The sequence below is a fragment of the Microcaecilia unicolor genome, chromosome 2 (genome assembly GCF_901765095.1).
Source record: "Microcaecilia unicolor chromosome 2, aMicUni1.1, whole genome shotgun sequence".
NCBI lineage: Eukaryota > Metazoa > Chordata > Amphibia > Gymnophiona > Siphonopidae > Microcaecilia > Microcaecilia unicolor.
Window position 1 is genome coordinate 366,998,923 of NC_044032.1, and position 23,966 is coordinate 367,022,888.

The 23,966-nt window shown below is 43.1% G+C and overlaps 1 long non-coding RNA gene across 1 annotated transcript; it reads left to right on the forward strand.

The window, feature by feature from the left end:
• The first annotated feature begins 4,969 nt into the window (after positions 1-4,969).
• LOC115463778 lies at positions 4,970-21,747 on the forward strand. The gene is made up of 3 exons (XR_003941079.1): positions 4,970-5,006; positions 21,516-21,542; positions 21,660-21,747. It is a non-coding gene; the product is annotated as an uncharacterized LOC115463778 (long non-coding RNA).
• Positions 21,748-23,966: the final 2,219 nt, after the last annotated feature.

Below are 23,966 nucleotides of genomic sequence, written 5' to 3' on the forward strand. Positions count from 1 at the left end.
CAACGGCCCCACTCCCTTTACGAGGAGGGAGGAGGAGGTGGGGGGAGGAGGAGGAGGTAGGTGGGGGGAGGAGGTGGGGGGAGGAGGTAGGTGGGGGGAAGAGGTGGGGGGAGGAGGAGGAGGGAGGTGGGGGGAGGAGGAGGAGGTAGGTGGAGGGAGGAGGTGGGGGAGGTAGGTGGGGGGAGGAGGAGGAGGTAGGTGGGGGGAGGAGGTAGGAGGAAGAGGAGGGGGAGGGAAGAAGGGGGAGAGGGAAGGAGGAGGAGGAAGGAAGTAGGAGAGGAGGATGAGGAAGGAGGGAGGGGGAGGAGGAGAAGGAGGAGGAAGGAAGGAGGGAGGGGAGGAGGGAGGAGGGGGGAGGAGGAAGGAGGGAGGAGGGGCAGAGGAGGGGGAGGAGGGGCAGAGGAGGAGGTAGGAGGAGGGGCAGGTCCTGGAACTCGAAGGGGAGGGGTGCCTGGAACTAGGAGAAGAGGGAGGGGGGGGGAGGAGGTGGGGGGAGGAGGAGGAGGTAGGTAGGGGGAGGAGGTGGGGGGAGGAGGAGGAGGTAGGTGGGGGGGAGGAGGAAGAGGTAGGTGGGGGGAGGAGGTGGGGGAGGTAGGTGGGGGGAGGAGGAGGAGGTAGGTGGGGGGAGGAGGTAGGAGGAAGAGGAGGGGGAGGGAAGAAGGGGGAGAGGGAAGGAGGAGGAGGAAGGAAGTAGGGGAGGAGGATGAGGAAGGAGGGAGGGGGAGGAGGAGAAGGAGGAGGAAGGAAGGAGAGGGGGGAGGAGGAAGGAGGGAGGAGGGGCAGAGGAGGGGGAGGAGGGGCAGAGGAGGAGGTAGGAGGAGGGGCAGGTCCTGGAACTCGAAGGGGAGGGGTGCCTGGAACTAGGAGAAGAGGGAGGGAGGCAGGTAGGGGCATGGAACTCGGAGGGGAGGGGAGGGGGCCTGGAACTCAGAGGACAGATGGAGGGAGGGAGGGAGGGGACCCTGGAACCTTGTTAGAGATCTGATGCGCTATCCTCTGAGGCAAATTTTCAAGAAGTTATTAAAAAAAAAAAAGCTCACGACACTGCAGAATTGCAGCAACGAGACATCTCTTGAAGAACACCAACTGTCTATAGACCTGTTTCCTGCTTCACTGAATCGCAACAGAGATATCTTTTGTAAAAGACCAACTACCATCACATCTGTTCACTGCTGTTTCCTGCTTCACTTAATCGCAGCAAAGACTCATCTTTTGTAGAAGACCAACTGCCATCACATCTGTTCACTGCTGTTTCCTGCTTCACTGAATCTTAGCAAAGAAACATCTTTTGTAGAAATCCAGCTTCCTCCACATCTGTTCACTGCTGTTTCCTGCTTCACTGAATTACAACAAAGAAACATCTTTTGTAAAAGACCAACTGCCATCACATCTGTTCACTGCTGTTTCCTACTTCACTGAATAACAACAAAGAAATATCTTTTGTAGAAGACCAACTGCCTCCACACCTGTTCACTACTGTTTCCCGCTTCACTGAATCGCAGCAAAGACTCATCTTTTGTAGAAGACCGATTGCCTCCACACCTGTTCACTGCGGTTTGCTGCCTCACTGAAGCTCAAGTCATCATCTCTGGGACAGTGGCCAATTTACTATTTCAGAGACTACAATTGTTTGATCTGCTTACCTCAAAGAGACATCTTTTGATAGAAAATATTAAAATAAAATAACCTTCACAGAGCTGCTGAATCACTTTTTGTATATTATACAGGTAGAAAATTAACAGGCATTTTCTGTAGTCTGTAGAAGGGGGTGAGGGAAAACAGATTAAACATACCGAATTGTTGACACATCAGATGCTGGATTCATATTGGAGGTTCCGAGTACATACAGTGTTCAACCAGTGGTACACTGAATGGTAAGCTCTGGTATAAAAAGGAGGTACTTTGCTGAAGGGATGAGAGGTCAGTTGGGCTGCTCACAGGAACCGGATGCAGCCTTCTGTTTCTTTCTTTTGTCTTGGAAGCACATGATGCAAGAGGGAGACAAGAGTTACTCAGCAGGCAAATAGGCCTCAGTCTGAACCAAGAGGAAAGGCCCTTAGTCAGTGGTGGCAGGGAGCATGTGCCCAGAGGGGCCAAGGAGTAGATGTACATAGTGCATTAGACTAAATCTTAATATGTAAACAAAATAATATGAATGTGTGTAAAATGGGGGCAAAACATAAAATATGTCCCATAACTTGTTAAAATTCAAGACAAAACTGTTCTGCTCTCTCAACAGGGTGATTGGCATGCAGTTTAAACCAGAGTATAGAACATCACTATAAGAAGATTCTGAACTCTTGAAAGAAATCTTTGATAATGCAGTAACCAAATAAAAAAATATATAACTTACAGTTTAGATGTGGTGGACAAGAATTTTTCTGTTGCAAACAGAGAGTCTGTTATCAACCAGCTGTCTCTCCATTGATGACAGCTGAGAAGAATTCAGCTACTAATAGTAATGCTGTTTAAACTTTTACACTACTGAAATCTTGATGGAGTTATAAAGGCTCGTAGAGCTCATGTCATAGATACACATTAGCAGTTAAAATGATCACAGGAAAAGCATGCTGTGGACTAGCACTACAGATCAATGGAAAGGGAAGTGTGTGTGTGTGTGGGGGGGGGGGGGGGGGGGGGTGCTACTAGCCCAGCATGTTTAGAGAACAAGGCAAGACAATAGAAAGAGTTCCCTAACACATAGGGATCTAGGACATGTACTCTCGAACAGCCTATTACAGAAAACTACAGGATTACAGGGATTTGTAGTCTTATCTATTTTAAAGGTACAGGCACTGTAATCTGTTACAGACAATGCTCAGCATATTCACTTAAACAACAAATAGTCTGCCTCCATGCAAATGGGTAGAACACTATTGGGCTCATTTTCAAAAGAGAAAAATGTCCAAAAACTGGCATAAGTCTTTATTTGGATGTTTTTTTCTCATAAAAACATCCAAATAGATATTTTCAAAACCAATTTTTAAGACGTTTTTCTATGACGTCTGTCAGAAGTGCGTTCAAATCACAAGGGGACATGTCAGGGGTGTGTTAAGGGTAGGATTTGGGCATTCCTCAACATTGTACGTTGCTTGGACGTTTTTTAGCCATAATGGAACAGAACAAAACTGTCCAAGACTAACACTAAGACGTTTTGAGCTAAACCTGTTTTTGTAACGAATAAGGCACAAAAATGTGCCCTAAATGACCAGTGTGTATTTCCATCCCTTAGCCCCCCAGGGAGGGAAAACACAGATAAGAAAGAGAACTTAGACTCCATTAGGCGCAGCCAGTAAATTACCTTTTATTAGCATCTCACAGAGCCAATAAAAATACAAACAAAAGTTCTCTCCCTGAAGCAGGTTGTCAGTCAGCAAATGCGCATCCTGACAGACAAGGACTGCTCTGGTCACACCTCCCGGACATCACATATATATACTGTTGCAAATTCCATTTCTCATAAATCATGTGATTTCCTATAAACTAGCACCATTAGGTTGCCTTATACCATACTAGTAAAAAAGACCCGTTTCCGAAACCAATGAAACCGGGCGCTAGCATGTGACCTTTTTGTGTGTGTGTGTGTGTGTGTGTATGTGTCACAGAGTTATTTTGTGTGTGTGAGGGTGCGGTGTGTGTGCAGGTTGTTGATGTGTGTCTTTTTTTGTTTTGTTTTTTGCTTGGGGGTTGTGGGATGTGCTGTGCTGTGCTGGCAAAGTGGGTTGGATTGGTGTGTGGCTTTGAGGGTGCGTTTCTGTTCTATTGTGTGTGTGTGGTTTTGTCTGTCATGGAGGTTTGTGGTGGGGGGTCTTTCTGTTGGTGAAATGTAAATGTGGTTGTAGGTGGGTCAGCCTTTGCTGAGTGGTGGTTTTTTGTTTCCCAGGTTTTTTTTTTTCTTTGTGTTGTGCTGAGGCAGCAGTGTTGTTTTAGATGGGCGGAAGGTAGAGGTGCACGTTCTTTGTCTGTTGGTAATTTTTGGCCGTTTCAGGGCTGCTATAGGAGAATGCTGGAAGAGAAATGTGCTGTTGGAAGCAGCGCCATCTTTTTCCATTGGGCTGGGGTTCTGGGCATCCTGGAGGTGGGTGACGGCTTGCCTGAGGACGGGAATGGTTGTTTTAAGTTGGCGGAAGGGAGAAGAGCACGGTCTCGGGCCGTCTGGGGGTGATAGCTTGCCTGAGGCTGGGGATGGTTGGGCACGTCCTTGGCCGCTTCGGCAAAAGGGGAAGAGGAAGGGGGTGGGGAGTTACCTGCAGCTGCCTGAGAAACCATGTATTCTTTGTTTGTTTTGTATTATTAGTTTGCATTTCTGTTGAAGAAAGAGTGGATGCCTTTCGAATGATGGAGGTGGTGCGTCGGTATGCGGTTGTTTCGTTAGTTTGGCAGCCAGTCTCCAGCGATTCCTAGGCAGGGAAGGAGTACTCCTCCCCCTTCCTTGGTCGCTGTTTGCTGCTGGCTGGGTCGCGGGTAATCCTTCCAGCTGGGCCGCAGCTTGTCCTGTTCGCCCACGTCCCAGATGGTGACGGGCACGTTGTTTTCCGGCTCCTCCGACTCCATGTCAAGCGATCCCAAATATAGTCTTTACTATAGGCCCTCTGGCACTCTTCAGTACTGGCATTAGGCATTTAAAAATGTCTCCCCCCCCCCCCCCCCCCCCCGGTCTAGTTTTGCACATACCCACAGAAGGAATATTCTTCTCTCGTTCCAGCGGTGGTTCTGTGCTCTCCGTGCTGCACAGATAATGAGCCATTCTGCTGTGGAATTCTCCTCCCTTATTGTCACGTAGTTTCCTCTGATTGGTTTGTCTTACGTTGCCTAGTGTTGCCTGGGAACGGTGTTGTAATGGTCCTTTGTGTTTCAGAATGTTGAGGGTGTTTTTTCTGATTGGTCCGTCATGCGAGGGCGGGGCAGAGAGACATGGTCAGTGTTGTGGCTTCACCACCATGAATCCATGAACCCTTCAGGGAGTGGCTGAGTGACTTCAGAACGTTGTCTTCAGAACGTTGAGGGTGAGTTTTATTATAGTAGATATGGATTGCTTCTGTATTCTATCAGTCTCTCCTGATGTGTTTGCACGTGAACAGTCTGTGGCCATTGGTTAGTCAGTTATCAGTATAGCGTGCAGTTAGTCACAGAGCAAAAAATTACATAGAGAAGGGACACAAGGGTATTGTTCTAGCTCCCTTAGCCCTCACACTGTGTCCTCAGCCTGTTAGCAACTGCCAAGGTTACCTTATATGAAAGGCATGATCTCAGCTCCCAGCTCCTGAGAAAAGCACTGTATGTTGCAAAGATAACTTGTTAGGCCATCTTGTGAGAACCAAACTGACAGGCCCCAGTAGTAGGCCTGGCCCTTAGCAAGAGGTGTAATATAGGAAGGAATATACATTTCCTCTTGAAAGGCTGAATAGCGAGGAGCATGAAGCCTTTCACACACTCGGAGCATACACAGAAGTGGTAAATAGGACTGGGTTCTTTAGAGCCAGTGTCACAGAGAGAAAAAGGTCACAAGGGATGATTGAGGTAAAAAAAAACTAATGATTAAAACTAAAATAGAATTTAAGGACAAAAATGGGGTACAGGAGAGAATGATATGTCTAAGGGGAAACATAAAGCAATGGCATGGTATCATGAGTAAAATTAGGCCAGGAACAATTAAAAGTATGGTGGCATATTTCTTACACAAGGACAGAAACCTGAAAAACAATCAACAGAAAAAAACACAGGATGAGCAGATATACACTAAATTATAAATTGCAACATGTAATATCAAAATTTCTAAAGCCACTTAGCATAAGTAGCGGCCTGCAAACTAGGAGTGAAAAAGAAATGCAGCAAGATTAGTGTTAGAAAGTAAACAAAATGTCAACAGAAATAGAAAATCAAGCAGGCATAGAAAATCAAGTGGGCAAGTGTTCAGATATCAGAAGTTGTCCCAGGAACATATAAGTATATGGAACAGTGCCAGAAAAGATCCATAAAAGGAAAAAAAAACAGGACAAATGGAATTAAAACAAATAGTTAACATGCATAGCAGCAGCAGAAACCATATGAAACCAAGCAGACAGATTAAGAAGAGAAACAAAGGGTGGGGAGTGAGCAACAAGAATAGAACAAAGAGTTGGAAGAATAAAAAAAAACAAAAAAAAAAAACAAAGTCATCATTATGGTAAATACTTCATTATGGTAAACGTCCAGAATGCAAAGTCCAAAATTAACAAATCCTTCTCAAGTTCCAAACAAAACAGTAGGTGAAGGGTGAAGATCAGATAGATGGTTCCAGGAAGAATCTCCTCCAAGGAAAGATGATGTTGGGGTAAGAGTCCAAATGCAAAAGTGTCCTGATTAGACAAGAGCAGTGTCATGTGGATTAGACCCTAAATGCTCGTTTGGGTTATTCTTTTCTTCACTGGTTTGAGACGAGGGTTCCTATTGAAGCACCTCTCCTGTGCAGCCGGGCTTACCCTGGCGAGAAGTTGGTCACATCTGGTTGCTTAATGTCAGCACCTGGGTCTGCTACCTTCTTGTAGTGCGATTTACAGCTGTGGGGGTACTCAGGAGTACTTGGTATGGACCTTGCCAGCGAGGTGAAACCCAATTTTCCCTCTTGATGACCTTGATAAGGACCTAGCCGAGCTCAATAGGTTCAGGATCTGTGAACACCAGTGACCAACAACAGAAAATGAAAAACAGTTAGTTAGGATGGAGGCAGTAAAGGGATGGCCCCCCAGTGGGTTTGTGTAGGGACAATTTCAAACAGCTCAAAACAATCTCCCCATTTGCCTAAAAAAAAAAACAACAACGGCGCGAATCTCTATCTAGTATCTGATATGAGATCAGCCAAAAGTATACTAATTCTCACATATTAGGTCTAGGTCAAGGTTAAGAAGGACAATCCCATAGAGGTCAATAGTTTCTAAAATATCAGTATCATCAGGATCAGGGTCCTAACTCAAAGGAGACATGAGAGAGTTAAAAGGGTAAAGCAGTTCTTGCACAAATGTTGGAGTAATTTTGCAGCTTTACAGCAGTGGCTGACAAGGCCTCAATTTGCTTCCAAGTTATGTGTGTAAACTGATCTGGAATGACATTAGACAGAGAAGTATTGGGAAAACTGGTATGCTGTGAATATTCTTGTTACCATCCCTCTTGTGGAGTGCCTGATCCAGGAAGGGTACTTCTTTATCTATCTGTAAAAGACTGTCTTGTAAAGGGACAGTTAGCGTATCTATTATGGGCTGCAGACTCAAAAATGGCTAATCTGCCCAGAAGAAAGACAGCAGCCAGTGGGTGAATGATAAGAGGACATATACAGAAAAATAGAAGCAAAAACATGTGGAAACATATGAGTGTACAGCTAGTAAGCAGACAGAAAGCATTATAACTAAAAATGGAACAGAAATTACATAAAAGCAAAAATCCTGCAATCAGAGCAATAGTGTAATCACTGAGGTAGAGTTCAACAGTTCATCCAGCAAATGGAGCAGGTCTTTAATCACACAAATTAGTCCAAAAATTCTCCTTCCAGTAATACAGCTGTAGGTGTCACTGTTTTCAGACTAGTCTCGCAGCATGCTTCAAAAGGATTGCAAATGTAGTTGAAGTTAATTTGGAATAAAAAAATACAAAAGAGTATACCATATACATTTCCCTGTATAAACAGTACAACATATGTCTTGTTTTAATTTAGGGTTCAGAGACCCCTACGTTTTGTCTGGTACTGGATCTCAGCTGTCCAGTGACAGAGAGAGCCCCCCCAAGAAGGCTGGAGTGACCTTAAATCTGACTCCATCTCTAAAAAGCACTAGTACTGAGGTAATCAAGAAGTTGTGAAGTTCTAAAAGGAATTGCTACTGAGAGAGATGTTAGTCCTCCTCTCAGCACTGGCAAGGGAAAGATACCAGCCTTATGACAAACTGGATTTAGGCTACAGGTTATACAATGCAGTGAGAGAGAGCTTGATAGAGCAGAAGCATCTATACTTACAGCCTTTGATCATTAAGTGAAGTCCACAGAACATCATTTGGGATGAGGAGTTTATTTGCCAAGATAAGAGTCAAATCAGTGATTGACAACAGGCACGTACAATCAATTAATTATAGGAATATAATAATCCAGCTGCAAACAGGTGTTAGTTCCTAATCTTTTATCATTTCTTTTACCAATTAAAGGTTTTACAAGGGAAAGCAATTAGGTAATTTGTCAACTCTGCTGGTCAGATTGGTTTCCCTTGGAGAGAGAGAGTGGCAACCCTTCTCTCTAGCTTAAACCAGGAAATACTCTGATTTTTATAGGTGCCCTCAGGATATGGATAATATGACAGTAGATATACCTGATTGGATCTATGCTAATGTCATGGTTACAATTGATTGGCTCATGCTAATGAGTAGCTTTTATCTTGCTAACATGGTTTTGTCTTTAGCTCGCTTGACCACAAATCTTAAGCAAGACCATGGCTGACCACAATGTCACTCTATCCTTTGGACCCCCACCTTTGTGTTTCCTGTTGTTCTTTGCAGTGCTCCAACACTGGGAGTTCAAGCAAGAGCCACACAGGCCTGTAAGCTTTTCCCTCATTTTAGAGCCTGAACCAAAGTCTAGGTAGGGGACCAAGGCTCATAGCTGTAGCATTTTTATACATCTCCCCCCTTTGAAGGCCTGTAGGAAAGGGCTTCAACAATATATGGTTTGACAACTTATAGTAGGCCAAGTCACTCATCTAGGCCTTATGTTCACACCTCAAAACAATAAGACTAGTACCCTGATCGAAGGCTGTCTTAGGTTGGGATACTTCGTCCTCCTTACCCGTCATGGCCAAACGATCTTTCTGAGCACCAGGGAGGTGGACAGTAAGTATAAGAGACATTATTAAGGGGAGTCTTTGTGTTCAAGATCGCCAATGATGTAGCTAAGAATAGGCTAAGGGCAATAGTTAGGGCTTCGATCACAGAGTAACATGGTAGCAACATTTTCTATAGGTATATGAATCTTCAAAGGAAGAAATTGGGATTTGTAATACCTAAGTACGTAACAAGTTTGGAAGCATGCTAGCTCCCTTGGGCAAATTTGAAAGTGCAAAATTTCCATTATTGCTATCATTCCAGAGTAGCTCAATCACTCCTATGGTACCATAGCAAGCATGTTGAATTAACAAAAATCCAAAAAGAATCTTTTGTATTTACCACATGGGGAACAATGAGAGAAAGGTGTATGCTAACATATAGGATACCTATATTTAGTAGGATAGGTTGCATATATGCATACATGGTATAATTAATCCAGCCAATAGATCATTGTGGATTTAAAGTCAGCTGTAACCTAATTGAGCATTTTCAAATCATCTGGCATCCCCCCTAGGAACTCTAATAGAGTTTCTCCTTGGAGAGGGCTAGAGGTGATGGGAATAACTACTTGGACTAAGGCAAACTGACCTTGTCAGTATGAAGGTAGAGTTGGATACCACATGTGACAGTACAGACTTGTGAGCTTAGAACTAACCTAAAGGTACATAGGTAGGTGTTAAAGTACATGTCAAAGGTTAATTATGCCAAAATGAAAGTACACAGAAAATTAAATCTAAAAACAATATGAGTTGACTTACAAATGTCCTTCTACAATGGAAACTGTGTCACTAGCAACATAAATTAGCCTAAAGGGAGTAATAGGACGATAAAACAGAACCTTTTTCAATAGACTAAATGCTAGACTAAAAATAAAATATGAGTCCATAATGTCCATAAATAGCAACTATGAATCTCAAATTAATTATCTCCTGATTGGCTTGGCTGTATTATACAGGAGGTCCTGGTTCTGAGATGTCTCCCGTTGTGATTCTAAAGTCCTGGACTTTACTGAAATCAAGATGTATAATTCTCAGGCTTGGCTGCAGTAGAGGTCACAGCTTCAATTCTATCTGGGTATACTTTCTATGGGCTAAGTCTCTTGCAAAATCATCAGCACCCAGATCTTTGTTTTTATCATATATCCCCCCTTCTGGCTTGTGAAGTCTGATAAACAAGACAGAAATGCAATTACTGATGATTAATGGGTCGAGACCTGTGGGGATAAGAGAGCTTAGGAAAAAGTCATAGCCAAAGCAGAAGACTGATGTGCAGAAACTCATAACTAGTATGCGAAAAGGTCCAGGTGATGAAAGTATCTTCAGAAATCATGGCCGCTGTCTGTTGTAATAGAGAGTTCATATGTGAAGTGCCATGCAGGTTCTGGAAAAGATGAGCCTGCAAAAATATTTCATACAGTAGAATATTTAAGAGCATAACCAAGAGGGCCTAAATTATTGACATCATTTGGACGAAAAATTTTCATTGGAGGAGTTGGCGCTGCTTTCTCTCGCCGGAGGGAGGTCGGTTGTAGCAGAGGTACCAGACTGGAATGGAGGCGGTAGATCAGGAATGGGATCAGCAGTCTTCAGTCAACCTACAGGACTTAATAAATAGAGCTGATATACAAGTAATGCTTGGTAGTCAAATCTTAGCACAGGATCAGTAGAAAGAAAAGTCAATGAATGCATTGTTAGTTCCTTGGGGCACCAGTAGATGGAGCTTAGTTTCAATATATAAAATCACAAATTACAAGTAGAAAACAAGATGAAAAAACGATATATTTATATGAGGCCTCCTCACGTGACCTTTACAAGCTTTAAATAGGTCAAATGAGAAAGACAATAACCTATAGTCCTCTGTAATAGTTCAGAGCCAATTTGGAAAATGAAAATTATATTAAATTGTAATCTGATCCGTCTTATGCTTGCATAATTCGGGCCCTGAATCATGGGAGCATATCAGGATTCAGAGGGATAGCCAAAAATAAGCTTATATATCCCCAGAAATCTAATTATAATTTGGAGTATATTTTAAATACAGAGGAGGAGCCGCTTTATAAGCAGGAGACAAGCAGGAGCATTTCTTAAAACATTATAGTAAAATTCAAAAATCAAGAATATAATTGAAGGGGTGGAACGCCGGATACTACTCGAATACTATGAATACTACTGACCACCAGAACAACCGCATGTTTTGTGCCTACTGATGGACTTATACTTATGGACTCTAACTCTGCTTTTGGTCTTTTTAGCCATACTTTACTGATGCTCTGGACCTTTTGTGCCTTACATATAATAAGCCTAGACTAAGACTAGAACCTGTGCAGTTTAGACTTTTACTAGTAGCATGTATTTGTTAACCAGCAGCTAGATAACAAATTGTAGTAGTCAGCAATTTAGGGCAGCTGGCTCTGCCAGCACAGTCTCGTGATCCCTGCATAGAGGCTGTATTGTGTAAATGTGCTGGAACACTGAAATAAGTTACTGTTTTGCTGCAGTTTATACTAGAAGTTAGATTTTGCAGAAACCAGCTGGAACTTGTGCTACTTATCAGTATATTGCCTTATATGGTATATGCAATGCCAAATAACTGTGAATAGACTAGAGACCAGTGTTGGAAATAGAGGGGTGTGAGCAAAGCCAAAGATAAGTTTCGTTTCCTGGGTTCTGTGTAAGATCCTCTGTCTGTAACTGCGCATGACTACTGATAAGAGTGTATAAGAACGAGTGTCAGGTGACGCTCAGGGAGCAGTATCCTGAGATTACTTAGTACTGTTCAATTGCTAGCAATAAAGCTGTCATGCCTTTGGAACCAAATTGGCCTTTCGTCTCCTGATTTCCGAGCCTGTTTCATTGGCGAGCCAGCCAGGAGTACAAAAGGGAAATGGATTATATTCTTTCCCCTCCCCCACTGCACGGTTGTGCCAGGGAGGTCAGCTCCCCCGAACCGGCTGGTAAGTGGCCACCACTGAGTTCAGTGTCCAACCGGACGGAGGACTGACCGACACTGGCTGGCTGGCAGTGGGGCTGTGAGGTTCCGGCAAGACACCTTTTTCTTTTTTCCTCTCTGGAGAGGCGCGTACGACGGCGCGGCCTGCAACGACGACGACGGACAGGCGAGTATACTCAGCGTAGTGACCGGCCCAGTAAGGACCGAAGAAGAGGCGTGATCACCCTCTTTTAGCCAGTGACTAATACGGACTATTGGTATAAGACTAGGTCCCGAAACTCACTAGGCTCCGACGACGAAACCGAGCGGCGAACGGGAAGGTTTCTTGTGGCGTATGAAAATGTAGACTCTCAGGCTTCTCTGAACTGCAGATTCCATGACCTTGTGTACACGAGCTGCATGAGCCGTAGAATGGAATGTGTTTAGATAACGTGCTTGAGAACCAGATGAACTGTTCAGCAGCTGAGGAGTGCAGGTTTTTTTGTCTCAGGCTGCTATAGCGTAAAAGCAGTCCAGGGTTTGGGACCCACTCATAAGACCACAGCCGGTGGTGGGGGTGGGCTCGAGGAAATAATTACTCCGGGTGCATGTTAACAGAGTGATATGAGCCTTTGAACTTAACTGTTGCATCATGTTAGAAGTTATTATAAGATACTAGGAAAGAATGCCCGTTTCTGAGTGCAATGAAACGGACGCTAGCAAGGGGCCCCCTCCCTCCGTCCCTCGGAGCTACTTGCGTTACTTGTTCGGGGCTCGCGTTTGCCTCGTATTTCGGCCCTCGAGTGTTATAGCTCCGCCCTCGACGTCATGACGTCTTGACGTGTTGTTTTTTTACATAGAGAAATAAGATTTTGTTTCTCTGAAACAGGAGAACTATGTATTCTACAGCAGACGGTGCAAGCTTTGTATATGCAGCACCAGGATTTCGTTGCTGGGGATAATGTTGTTTATCTTTCTTGAATCTGGTTGTTAAAAAGGGTATGACAATTCATGCTTTTCTTTAAGTCTAATGGGTATAGTATTACGGAGGTTAAATATAAAGCCTCCCTTCAGGAATGCAGCCTTGATGTTCCTCCAGCTGTTTTTGTCACGCTATGTTAACTTTCAACTTTGTGATTTACTGAAAGGTGCATGATGGCATTTTCAGCTCCATGCTGCACTTGGGTTCAAAGCACGGTGCATCTGTTGTAATTTACTGTGAGATTTATGGTATCGTGTTCATTTACTGACCATAGTCCCTAAAGAATGTAAAGAAAACCACAGAAGGTATCCCACACCCCAAAAGCTAAAACATTGGATTTTAAAACTCAGATTTGTAGCTTATGTCAAAGTTACCGAGAGAGCTTGTGGCAGCTTGTTTACATTCAGTTTAAACAAACCCTGCATTTGGAAAAAAAAAAAAAGGGGTCCAGTTTGTGCTTTTCTTCAGGGACATATCAGCTGCCTGTAGCCATGAGCAGTTGCCTTTTATGCAAACCTTATGAGTCTCGTAGGCAGTGCAAATCACAGCTGCTTAATTGTATTGCACTAAGTTTGTTTTCCTCCACTGCAGAGGAGGGATGCAAATTCCTAAGTTATTCATGAGACTTGCAGACTATTTCTTGCCTATGCTCTGTACATACCTCAGTAGGATTTGTACAATAAATGTTTGTCTGGTGAAATATCCCACGTGTATGTTCTGTACCCCAGGTAATTGAGATTTCAGAGATAAGTTTTAGGTTTCATGTGGATTTTCAGTGTTCGTTGTTTCAGTGTTCAGTTGTTTGCTTATGACGTCACTCTTCTTTCTTTTATTGATGACTTGCTCCCTCTGCTGATCTTTGTGTGTATTACATGCACAAGTTGCTTTGGGAAAGAAAGAAAGGAAAAAAAAAAAAAAAAAGAAGACAGTCCCTGCCCAGAGGAGCTTGCGGTCTAGACTAGGGCAGACAGATAAGACTCACAATTACAGACTTTTGTTTTAATAATGTGATTTATGCAAAGAACCGTTTGTCTATTAAACTACTTAATGTGTTTAATTCATCATGCTTGTGATAAATATATCTGTGTTACTTTACCTTGGGCAATTGTGACTCCAGAGATATTGCCCCCTCTAGGGTAAAGGAATTTAGCTGAATGTTCAGATTAAGAAGTTGTTAATGTACCTTGAATGAGAATGCTTTGTGCTGCTATAGAACATTTCTAGGCACCTGCCTACGTGCTGACATTATCCTTGTTCTAACTTTTCTCCATAAATCATATGTCTCATGATTTTAGCTGGACGCTTAAACCAGGTTGTCCAGAGAGGTGAGGTGTACCATGATAAAGATCTAAATGTAAGTTTTAAATCATAGGGAATCACATTGTGAAGAAGATGGAAGCAAGTTCCCAGTCATTGAAAGGTTACTGAGATGTTTGAAGCTTGTAAAAGTTATACTGCCAATGTGCAAGTTGTGTGAATAGTGTGAATAACCACATGGCAGGAGTACATGATTATGTGCTATGAAAGTACACTTGTAAGTTAGATAGAAGGGTTGTGGAAGTGGATATATGTGGGAGTGTTTCAACAGGACTATACTGTTTGGGGATAGGCCAGAATAGGAATTCATTTTATTCTGTATTACCTATCAAAAGAAGCATGAAATTTGAGTATAGAAGTAAGCTAATGGCATTTTGTTAAGGGTTTGACCAGATATTGAGTGAATTATTATCATTTATGCCCTGAGGCCTACATAGAGGCCCTGTATCGTTTGGAGTCCTCTTTCTTGTTTTTCAGGTTCATCAAATTGTCCTCTCACCTTAGTTGGCAGGCAGGACGTGACATCATTTGACTGTGATCACTGATGGCACCGGTCTGTGTTAAGGCCTGCTGTCCACCATTCCTGAAACAGACCTGGCCACCGCATTCTCCTCTGTTCTCAGGGTTGTTGCCTATTACTGCAATGAACTTTCTAGAATTGTAACCTTTATATCCCAAAACAACTCTGTTAAGGTTGCACCAATGCTGGAAGGGGATTTTGGTTGAACTCATTTTGTTAGATAGACTGCTAAACTCTAGGCCAGCATTTGAACTGGTGGTCCATATAGGAATATTGCTATACATTCTCAATTGTAATGATTTCTTTTTGCTTACTTGGTATAGGCATCATCACTAACGCCTCTGAAGCCACTGATTGTTTCCTGTATGATATTGTTTCAAGATCGCATGTATTGTCTCATGTTGCAAACACAAGATCCTAAAGTTCATCCAGTGCCACACACACAGTATACCCTATGTAGCTCGACATAGCAACCCGCCAGAGATCTGATGATGTGCCAGATCAAATATGAACCGGTTGTCCAGTACGTTGGTGACCTGTTGATTGTGTAGTGTTCGCCTGAAGGTTCTTGACAGCGGGCTGCAAATGCCCCTGAAATCTGTCACCTGCTTGAAGCTGTGTGGAAGCCAAGAAAAGTCGCTGTGATGCACTGTAGGGCCCACACAGGGAAGACAGATTCCATAGCCCGGGGCAACCGACGTGCGGACGAGGCAGCCAAGAAAGCCTGTCAAGAACCCTACCCTCCTGAACCTACTCCTCATCCATCTCCCTGAAGAAACCCCCGCATTTACAGAAACTCCCCCAACAGGGAGTCTTGAAATTTACCAGATGTCAGGAACCCCCGAGTACAGGCCCGTCCAAGACTTAAGGAAGGTCAACAACCAGGTGGCCGACATAGTTGCTCTCGTACCGAACCCTTACTCCATTTTAGCCCAAGTGCCAGCCCAGACCAAGTGGTACAGTGTCATTGATTTGAAGGACGCCTTCTTCTCCATCCCCCTCGCCGCCGACAGCCAGAAATTGTTTGCCTTCACGTGGGAAGACTTACAGACTGGTAATAAGCAGCAGTTTACCTGGACACGACTCCCCCAGGGATTCAAGAACTCCCCCACCCTCTTCGGCGACCAACTCGCTCAGGACCTGAAGACGTATCAGGACGAGTATGGGCCGGTCGTTCAATACGTGGACGACCTGTTGGTGGCCCGTGAAACGTTCACCGAATGTGCTGAAGCTACCTTCTACCTCTTGAAGACCCTGGAAGCCCAGGGGTACCGAGCCAGCCAAAAAAAGGCCCAGATATGCGAGATCGAAGTCGAGTATCTGGGGTTTCGCCTCCGAGAAGGAACCCGGAGTCTCGGTACCCCCTCGAACCCAAGCTATCCGCAACCAACCCACTCCTGCAAATAAGAAGGAACTGCGGGCACTCCTCGGAGCCGCTGGATATTGCCGCATTTGGATCATCAATTTTGCTGTCCTGACCCAAGACTTGTACGCCAAACTGAAAGGACCTGAACTCGAGGGCCAAGATCTCCGGTGGGAAAAATGCGAACTGAAAGCCCTTCAGGACCTTAAGGATGCCCTTGCGGCCCCACCAGCGCTCGGACTGCCAGATGTGACTAAGCCGTTCCACTTGTTCATCGACGAAAAGGAGGGATTGGCACTTGGAGTCCTCACCCAACTGGTCGGCACCTGGCAACGCCCTGTAGCATATCTCTCCAAGGGAATGGACAACGTGGCACGAGGATGGCCGGGCTGTCTCCGAAGCGTTGCGGCGGCCTGTCTGCTGATACACGAGGCCAATAAACTCACGTTTGGCCAAACACTTTTTGTGACTAAACCCCACACCATCCGCGGCCTACTCGAGAGCCACGGACCCAGATGGATGACCAACTCCCGATTGGTCAAATACCAAGCCCTCCTGTGCGAAAATCCGGAGGTGCGGATCCTGAACACGACCAACCTCAATCCTGCCACCCTCCTCCCGGCCCCTGAACCACCACTCCACGACTGTGAAGAGGTAATGGCCACTGTGCATTCCAGTATGGAAACCGAAGAAGGTAGCTGTAATGCACTGCAGGGCCCACACAGGCCGGATGGACCCTATCGCCTTACATTGTGCATGGAGACCCCAGAGCAGTGGAACAGTGGAGAGAGCTAACCGATCCCTCTTTAACTGGCTACCGACCTCTGAGAGCCTCAAGAGTATCTTCGTCATGGGTGGCCTGTTCTTGTTGTCCTGCTTATTAATACCCTTGTCTCTCCCCTTAGTTTTCAGGTGTCTCCGCTCCACCATGGAAAGCATCGCTGACCGCCGTGCTGCTGCCCAACTTATGGCTCTCCAGATGTACTCCCCCATTCCCCAGTCTGATGAAGCTGACGATGAAGCACCTTGTGGCTGACGTGCACCTTTCACCTCCTGAGTCACTTAATGGGCCAGTACCCTTGTGTCAGCATAAGACCGGATACAAAGGGGGGGGGATTCCACTAGGGGCCCTCCGTCTCAACCCCGGCGAAGCAACCAACGGCTGCGCAAGGGCTTAGGGCTCGCTTGTTGCCTCCCTCTCTAACTATCCTTGTCCTTTCTTTCCTTTTTCAGGGTTCATGGAAGTGATACTTTCCACCAGATGGATGTTCAAGTATCAAAAGGGGGGAATGAAGGGGTGGAACGCCGGATACTACTCGAATACTATGAATACTACTGACCACCAGAACAACCTCATGTTTTGTGCCTACTGATGGACTTATACTTATGGACTCTAACTCTGCTTTTGGTCTTTTTAGCCATACTTTACTGATGCTCTGGACCTTTTGTGCCTTACATATAATAAGCCTAGACTAAGACTAGAACCTGTGCAGTTTAGACTTTTACTAGTAGCATGTATTTGTTAACCAGCAGCTAGATAACAAATTGTAGTAGTCAGCAATTTAGGGCAGCTGGCTCTGCCAGCACAGTCTCGTGATCCCTGCATAGAGGCTGTATTGTGTAAATGTGCTGGAACACTGAAATAAGTTACTGTTTTGCTGCAGTTTATACTAGAAGTTAGATTTTGCAGAAACCAGCTGGAACTTGTGCTACTTATCAGTATATTGCCTTATATGGTATATGCAATGCCAAATAACTGTGAATAGACTAGAGACCAGTGTTGGAAATAGAGGGGTGTGAGCAAAGCCAAAGATAAGTTTCGTTTCCTGGGTTCTGTGTAAGATCCTCTGTCTGTAACTGCGCATGACTACTGATAAGAGTGTATAAGAACGAGTGTCAGGTGACGCTCAGGGAGCAGTATCCTGAGATTACTTAGTACTGTTCAATTGCTAGCAATAAAGCTGTCATGCCTTTGGAACCAAATTGGCCTTTCGTCTCCTGATTTCCGAGCCTGTTTCATAATCACAAATTTTATTAAGTCAATAAATGCACACAATTGACCATTAGGATGTGTTCATATAGACCAGCATGGTAAATGGAACAGCCTGTAAGCCTACATTGTAAATTGAATTCTAAACAAAGAGTAGCAAGGATAACACAGAATCATAGAAAACCACATATAGTTATTAAAAATCTGAAGCACGTAATCAATTCCTGTATCATGTAAAGTCCACTGAGTTTAAAGCTTATGTAAAAATGAACTTCAGGGAAAATAAGAACTACAAAGGTTAATCCCTGTCATTTGTTCCTGAGGAAATCACGAAATAACAGTGCTTAATGTGAGTTTACTGCTCACCGCAAGCATTGGACAGTATGGTGACTGAAAATAAGACTATACATCAACTAAAAACTGTAAGTTCAAGTTTTTGTATTAAAACTTCATGCTGGTGTAATTAGTCTTCATAGAATTAATACTTCAGGAGAGAAAAAGAGGAGAAGAATGTTATTACTTTATCTGTTTCCAGAGGTACGGTTCCCAATAAAGAGGAAGTCGGCAATTGTGCGTAGCTAGTACTGCAGCTTCTGTAATGCAAAAAGTCTCATCTTAACTTTGCTCTGAAATAACAGCAACCTGAATTTCTTTAGTTCTGGTGTATCACTTAGCTATGTTATGCAAGGGTTAATCTCTATTTGCCAGACCGGAGGGCCCTGGTCGCTTTAACTTAACACATTCAAAATCTAAACCCTATTGCAGAAGTAATAAGGCAGGCACTGTAGTATTATGGAATCCGGAAATGAAATTTAACTGCGCCATTTGGGCTTGAGAACAAAAAATGTTGGAATTCCATACAATAATATATCTTAAAAACCCCTATAATCAGGAGATTACAGACACAGGCAAGTCAAATATAGTTTAAAACAGAAGGAAGAAAAAAGAAAAATTAAACTCATTTCCTGTTAGCAGAGACTAGTACAAATTTCTGTCTTAGATAGCATCTGTTTCCTGTAGATTAATAAAAGGTCTCACTAAGCCACTTAGAAACAAGCAAAGGCGGAGGGATCAGTTCTATAATGTTATAAGGCACACGCAGTGTTGTATACCATACACAAAAAAACAGTTCCTGTCCAAAGAGCTTACAATCTTAGCTAAAAGTAGCTCACGTCTATTATCTACAGTGGCAAAGTCAGGGAGGGAGAGAGAGAGAGTTGCAACTTGCAAGGCATGGATGGGCATTTCAAACTCTGACCACATCGGCACAAAAATAGGCAGTTCAAAAGCAACAATCTTGTTTGACCTTCAGACAGGGATTAAGTAACGTGTGCAGCAATTTCCAAAACCAAACCAAGAACATAGAGCTTTAAAACTATAAATCCCCAATAGAGAACCAGGAAGTGAACATCAGCTCTAGTTATTTTAAACAATGTCACAAATAAACAGTGTTTTAGATGGCATATAATATAGAACCTTTCAGCTCAATCTACTACACAGACATTTAAGTACTTTCGCAATGCATTGCCTGAAGGAAATGAGACAGTCCAGAAAAACTGTACAAACCAGACACATTATAAGGGAATGCCTTCGTAGTAAATATCTGGAATGATTATGCAATTTTCAAAGAACACATACACGGACGCACACCTATAAAATTAAAACTGTAAGTGGATCTCCTTAACTAAGAAGTCTGTCATATGATAGCTGAATAAGAATGACAAGTATGTCCGGTATATCTGTCTTATCCAGATTTAGAATCCGGATGTGAGCACCGGAGTCAACAAAGATAAATTATCGAAAACCTTTAATCTATTTATAGCTACTAGAACTAAGAAGTGCTTGGATTTCTAGTGAAAGCAATTTACCGGAAGTCAAAAACAAGCAGGTATTTAACATTACGTCGCAAATCAAACAAACATTGCTTAAATGAAATAATATACAAACCTGGAAAAAAAATAAAATAAACACTCCTTTGAGATTTACTACCACTGCAGTTGATAGGCAATCTCGCAGGGTAACCTAAGAGCACTAATTTAAAACTAAAGAAATGATTCCTTAATAACTGGCTGGTTTAGTTTATGCCATTTACCACAGGACACACAGGAACATATAGACATAAAATTAAAACAGTAACTTAATCCTGATAAGTAGAAAAGTTAGATTTGTGGGTTTAGAAGTGGAAGCAACATATTTCCAAATGTAGTTCAAAACCAATCATTGGAATTGTGCACGGTTAAGGAATTAATTAGGGTTTCAGAATAAAAGACCCCAAAATAAATAATCCAGTAGCCAATAAGTCACAGCACACAGACAGAATAGAAAAGGAAAACCACACTCATACACATACACAGTAATTGTCCCACATACAGAGGTGTCCCTGTGTATTGAGGACAAAATCTTAATCCTAAATTTGGTAAAATAAAACATTTAAATTAGAGCTCATCTAACAGGCCATGAAAGTATACAATGGCAAGCTCAATAGTATCACATGTAGTAAATAAATATATACTCACGATTCGTGCAACTTAATCTCCAGCGCAGAAAGTCAATTGAGAAAGAGGACAGTAGGCGGGATCACCTCGCCCTTCCGAACTCTCGGTGGCGTAGGGGGGTCAACCGCAAAATCAGAAAGGTCTGTTTCAGAAAGCCCCTACCATAGATCTAATTAGATGTCAGATCACCAGTATCTGGTGTTGGGGGCGGAGGAGAAGACAGGATATGATGGGTAGTGAACAATATTACCCAATATGTATAATAATGGGACCTAGTGAGCAAGTGGTCTACAAATAAGCTCCAGACCTGTAACCTGCTATAGAAAAATGATCTAGAGTAGTAATATATATAAATATATATAGAGACCAGACCTAGAACCTGGTACAAGGTCAGTGGTTCAAAAGGCAGCTTCAGGGATAGCAGGGAGACCTAGAAATGATAATGTGCTAACAGTTCACAAAAACATGCAATGATTATCCTGATAGTAGAACATGCAGAGACATAACACAATCGTACTCATGCATCTGCTAATGTGCTCCAACATAGGGACCCAAAATAAAAATTACCAATTGGCGGAAAGCTCCACGCTTTATCTGAAAGTGACATTAAAAGGGAGAGAGACAAAAACTGCAAACAGAGATGTGTACCTGAGAAGTGAGTGAGTAAATACCTAGTGTCAGCTAATATATGTACCCTATTCTATAAATACTGTCCCCCAGGGTATGCTTCTAAAACCAGGATTCTTCTCTACTGGCTGCCAAGAGTCTCTCCATTGGCCATGATTCACTCCAATGGTAGAACCCTCAAAAGAAGGGGGCTACTACCCCTCAAAGAGTCCAGGAAGTTGTGAAATAAGGTCCCTGATACTCAGTAGCTCATATCTGGACAAGATGAAGACACAGTCCAGGAACGCATGTTTCCACACCACCCATAGGCATAAAACAGGATGCACAGCATTCAGTGCACACCATGCTTTAGTAAAAGGGCCCCCAAATTATAATAATAAAATGTTTTTTAGTAATATCATTTTTGACAAGCCTCTGTGATTGATTAACCAGTTTCCTCTCTTGTCTATCTAGAAAAGTGGAGCAAAAGAGAGGCAACAGGTATGTGTTTTTATGTTCTATTTTTAATAAAATGTTTCAAATTATACACCCCACCCCTAGTAGTACTGGGCAGTTTGATCTCTAGATGTAATCTTTATTTATGTTTATTTTATACAGAATATGGAGAACGTTGAAAAGAATTTTCTGCTGCAGATAAAGTTCTCGCACCCGCAGCAGACAAGTCCTCTGGGAAGGCGCAGAGCAGAGGCGAGGCGGACAAGATAGAAGACATCCTATATAATAATTTGCACCTCCGTCTGGATGCCTGGGTTCCTAACACACAGATCCTGGAACTCGAAGGGAAGGGGTGCCTGGAACTAGGAGAAGAGGGAGGGAGGTAGGGGCATGGAACTCGGAGGGGAGGGGCCTGGAACTCAGAGGATGGAGGGAGGGGGGCCCTGGAACCTTGTTAGAGATCTGATGCGCTATCCTCCGAGGCAAAGTTTGAAGAAGTTATTAAAAAAAACAAAAAGCTCACGACACTGCAGAATTGCAGCAACGAGATATCTCTTGAAGAACACCAACTGTCTATAGACCTGTTTCCTGCTTCACTGAATCGCAACAGAGATATCTGCCATCACATCTGTTCACTGCTGTTTCCTGCTTCACTGAATCTTGGAAAAGAGACATCCTTTGTAAAATACCAACTGCAATCACATCTGTTCGCTGTTATTTCCTGCTTCATTGAATCGCAACAAAGAAATATATTTTGTAAAAGACCAACTGCCATCACATCTGTTCACTGCTGTTTCCTGCTTCACTGAATCTTAGCAAAGAAACATCTTTTGTAGAAATCCAGCTTCCTCCACATCTGTTCACTGCTGTTTCCTGCTTCACTGAATTACAACAAAGAAACATCTTTTGTAAAAGACCAACTGCCATCACATCTGTTCACTGCTGTTTCCTACTTCACTGAATAACAACAAAGAAATATCTTTTGTAGAAGACCGATTGCCTCCACACCTGTTCACTGCGGTTTGCTGCCTCACTGAAGCTCAAGTCATCATCTCTGGGACAGTGGCCAATTTACTATTTCAGAGACTACAATTGTTTGATCTGCTTACCTCAAAGAGACATCTTTTGATAGAAAATATTAAAATAAAATAACTTTCACAGAGCTGCTGAATCACTTTTTGTATATTATACAGGTAGAAAATTAACAGGCATTTTCTGTAGTCTGTAGAAGGGGGTGAGGGAAAACAGATTAAACATACCGAATTGTTGACACATCAGATGCTGGATTCATATTGGAGGTTCCGAGTACATACAGTGTTCAACCAGTGGTACACTGAATGGTAAGCTCTGGTATAAAAAGGAGGTACTTTGCTGAAGGGATGAGAGGTCAGTTGGGCTGCTCACAGGAACCGGATGCAGCCTTCTGTTTCTTTCTTTTGTCTTGGAAGCACATGATGCAAGAGGAGACAAGAGTTACTCAGCAGGCAAATAGGCCTCAGTCTGAACCAAGAGGAAAGGCCCTTAGTCAGTGGTGGCAGGGAGCATGTGCCCAGAGGGGCCAAGGAGTAGATGTACATAGTGCATTAGACTAAATCTTAATATGTAAACAAAATAATATGAATGTGTGTAAAATGGGGGCAAAACATAAAATATGTCCCATAACTTGTTAAAATTCAAGACAAAACTGTTCTGCTCTCTCAACAGGGTGATTGGCATGCAGTTTAAACCAGAGTATAGAACATCACTATAAGAAGATTCTGAACTCTTGAAAGACATCTTTGATAATGCAGTAATCAAATAAAAAAATATATAACTTACAGTTTAGATGTGGTGGACAAGAATTTTTCTGTTGCAAACAGAGAGTCTGTTATCAACCAGCTGTCTCTCCATTGATGACAGCTGAGAAGAATTCAGCTACTAATAGTAATGCTGTTTAAACTTTTACACTACTGAAATCTTGATGGAGTTATAAAGGCTCGTAGAGCTCATGTCATAGATACACATTAGCAGTTAAAATGATCACAGGAAAAGCATGCTGTGGACTAGCACTACAGATCAATGGAAAGGGAGGGGGGGGGGGTGCTACTAGCCCAGCATGTTTAGAGAACAAGGCAAGACAATAGAAAGAGTTCCCTAACACATAGGGATCTAGGACATGTACTCTCGAACAGCCTATTACAGAAAACTACAGGATTACAGGGATTTGTAGTCTTATCTATTTTAAAGGTACAGGCACTGTAATCTGTTACAGACAATGCTCAGCATATTCACATAAACAACAAATAGTCTGCCTCCATGCAAATGGGTAGAACACTATTGGGCTCATTTTCAAAAGAGAAAAATGTCCAAAAACTGGCATAAGTCTGTATTTGGATGTTTTTTCTCATAAAAACATCCAAATAGGTATTTTCAAAACCAATTCTGAGACGTTTTTCTATGAAGTCTGTCAGAAGTGCGTTCAAATCACAA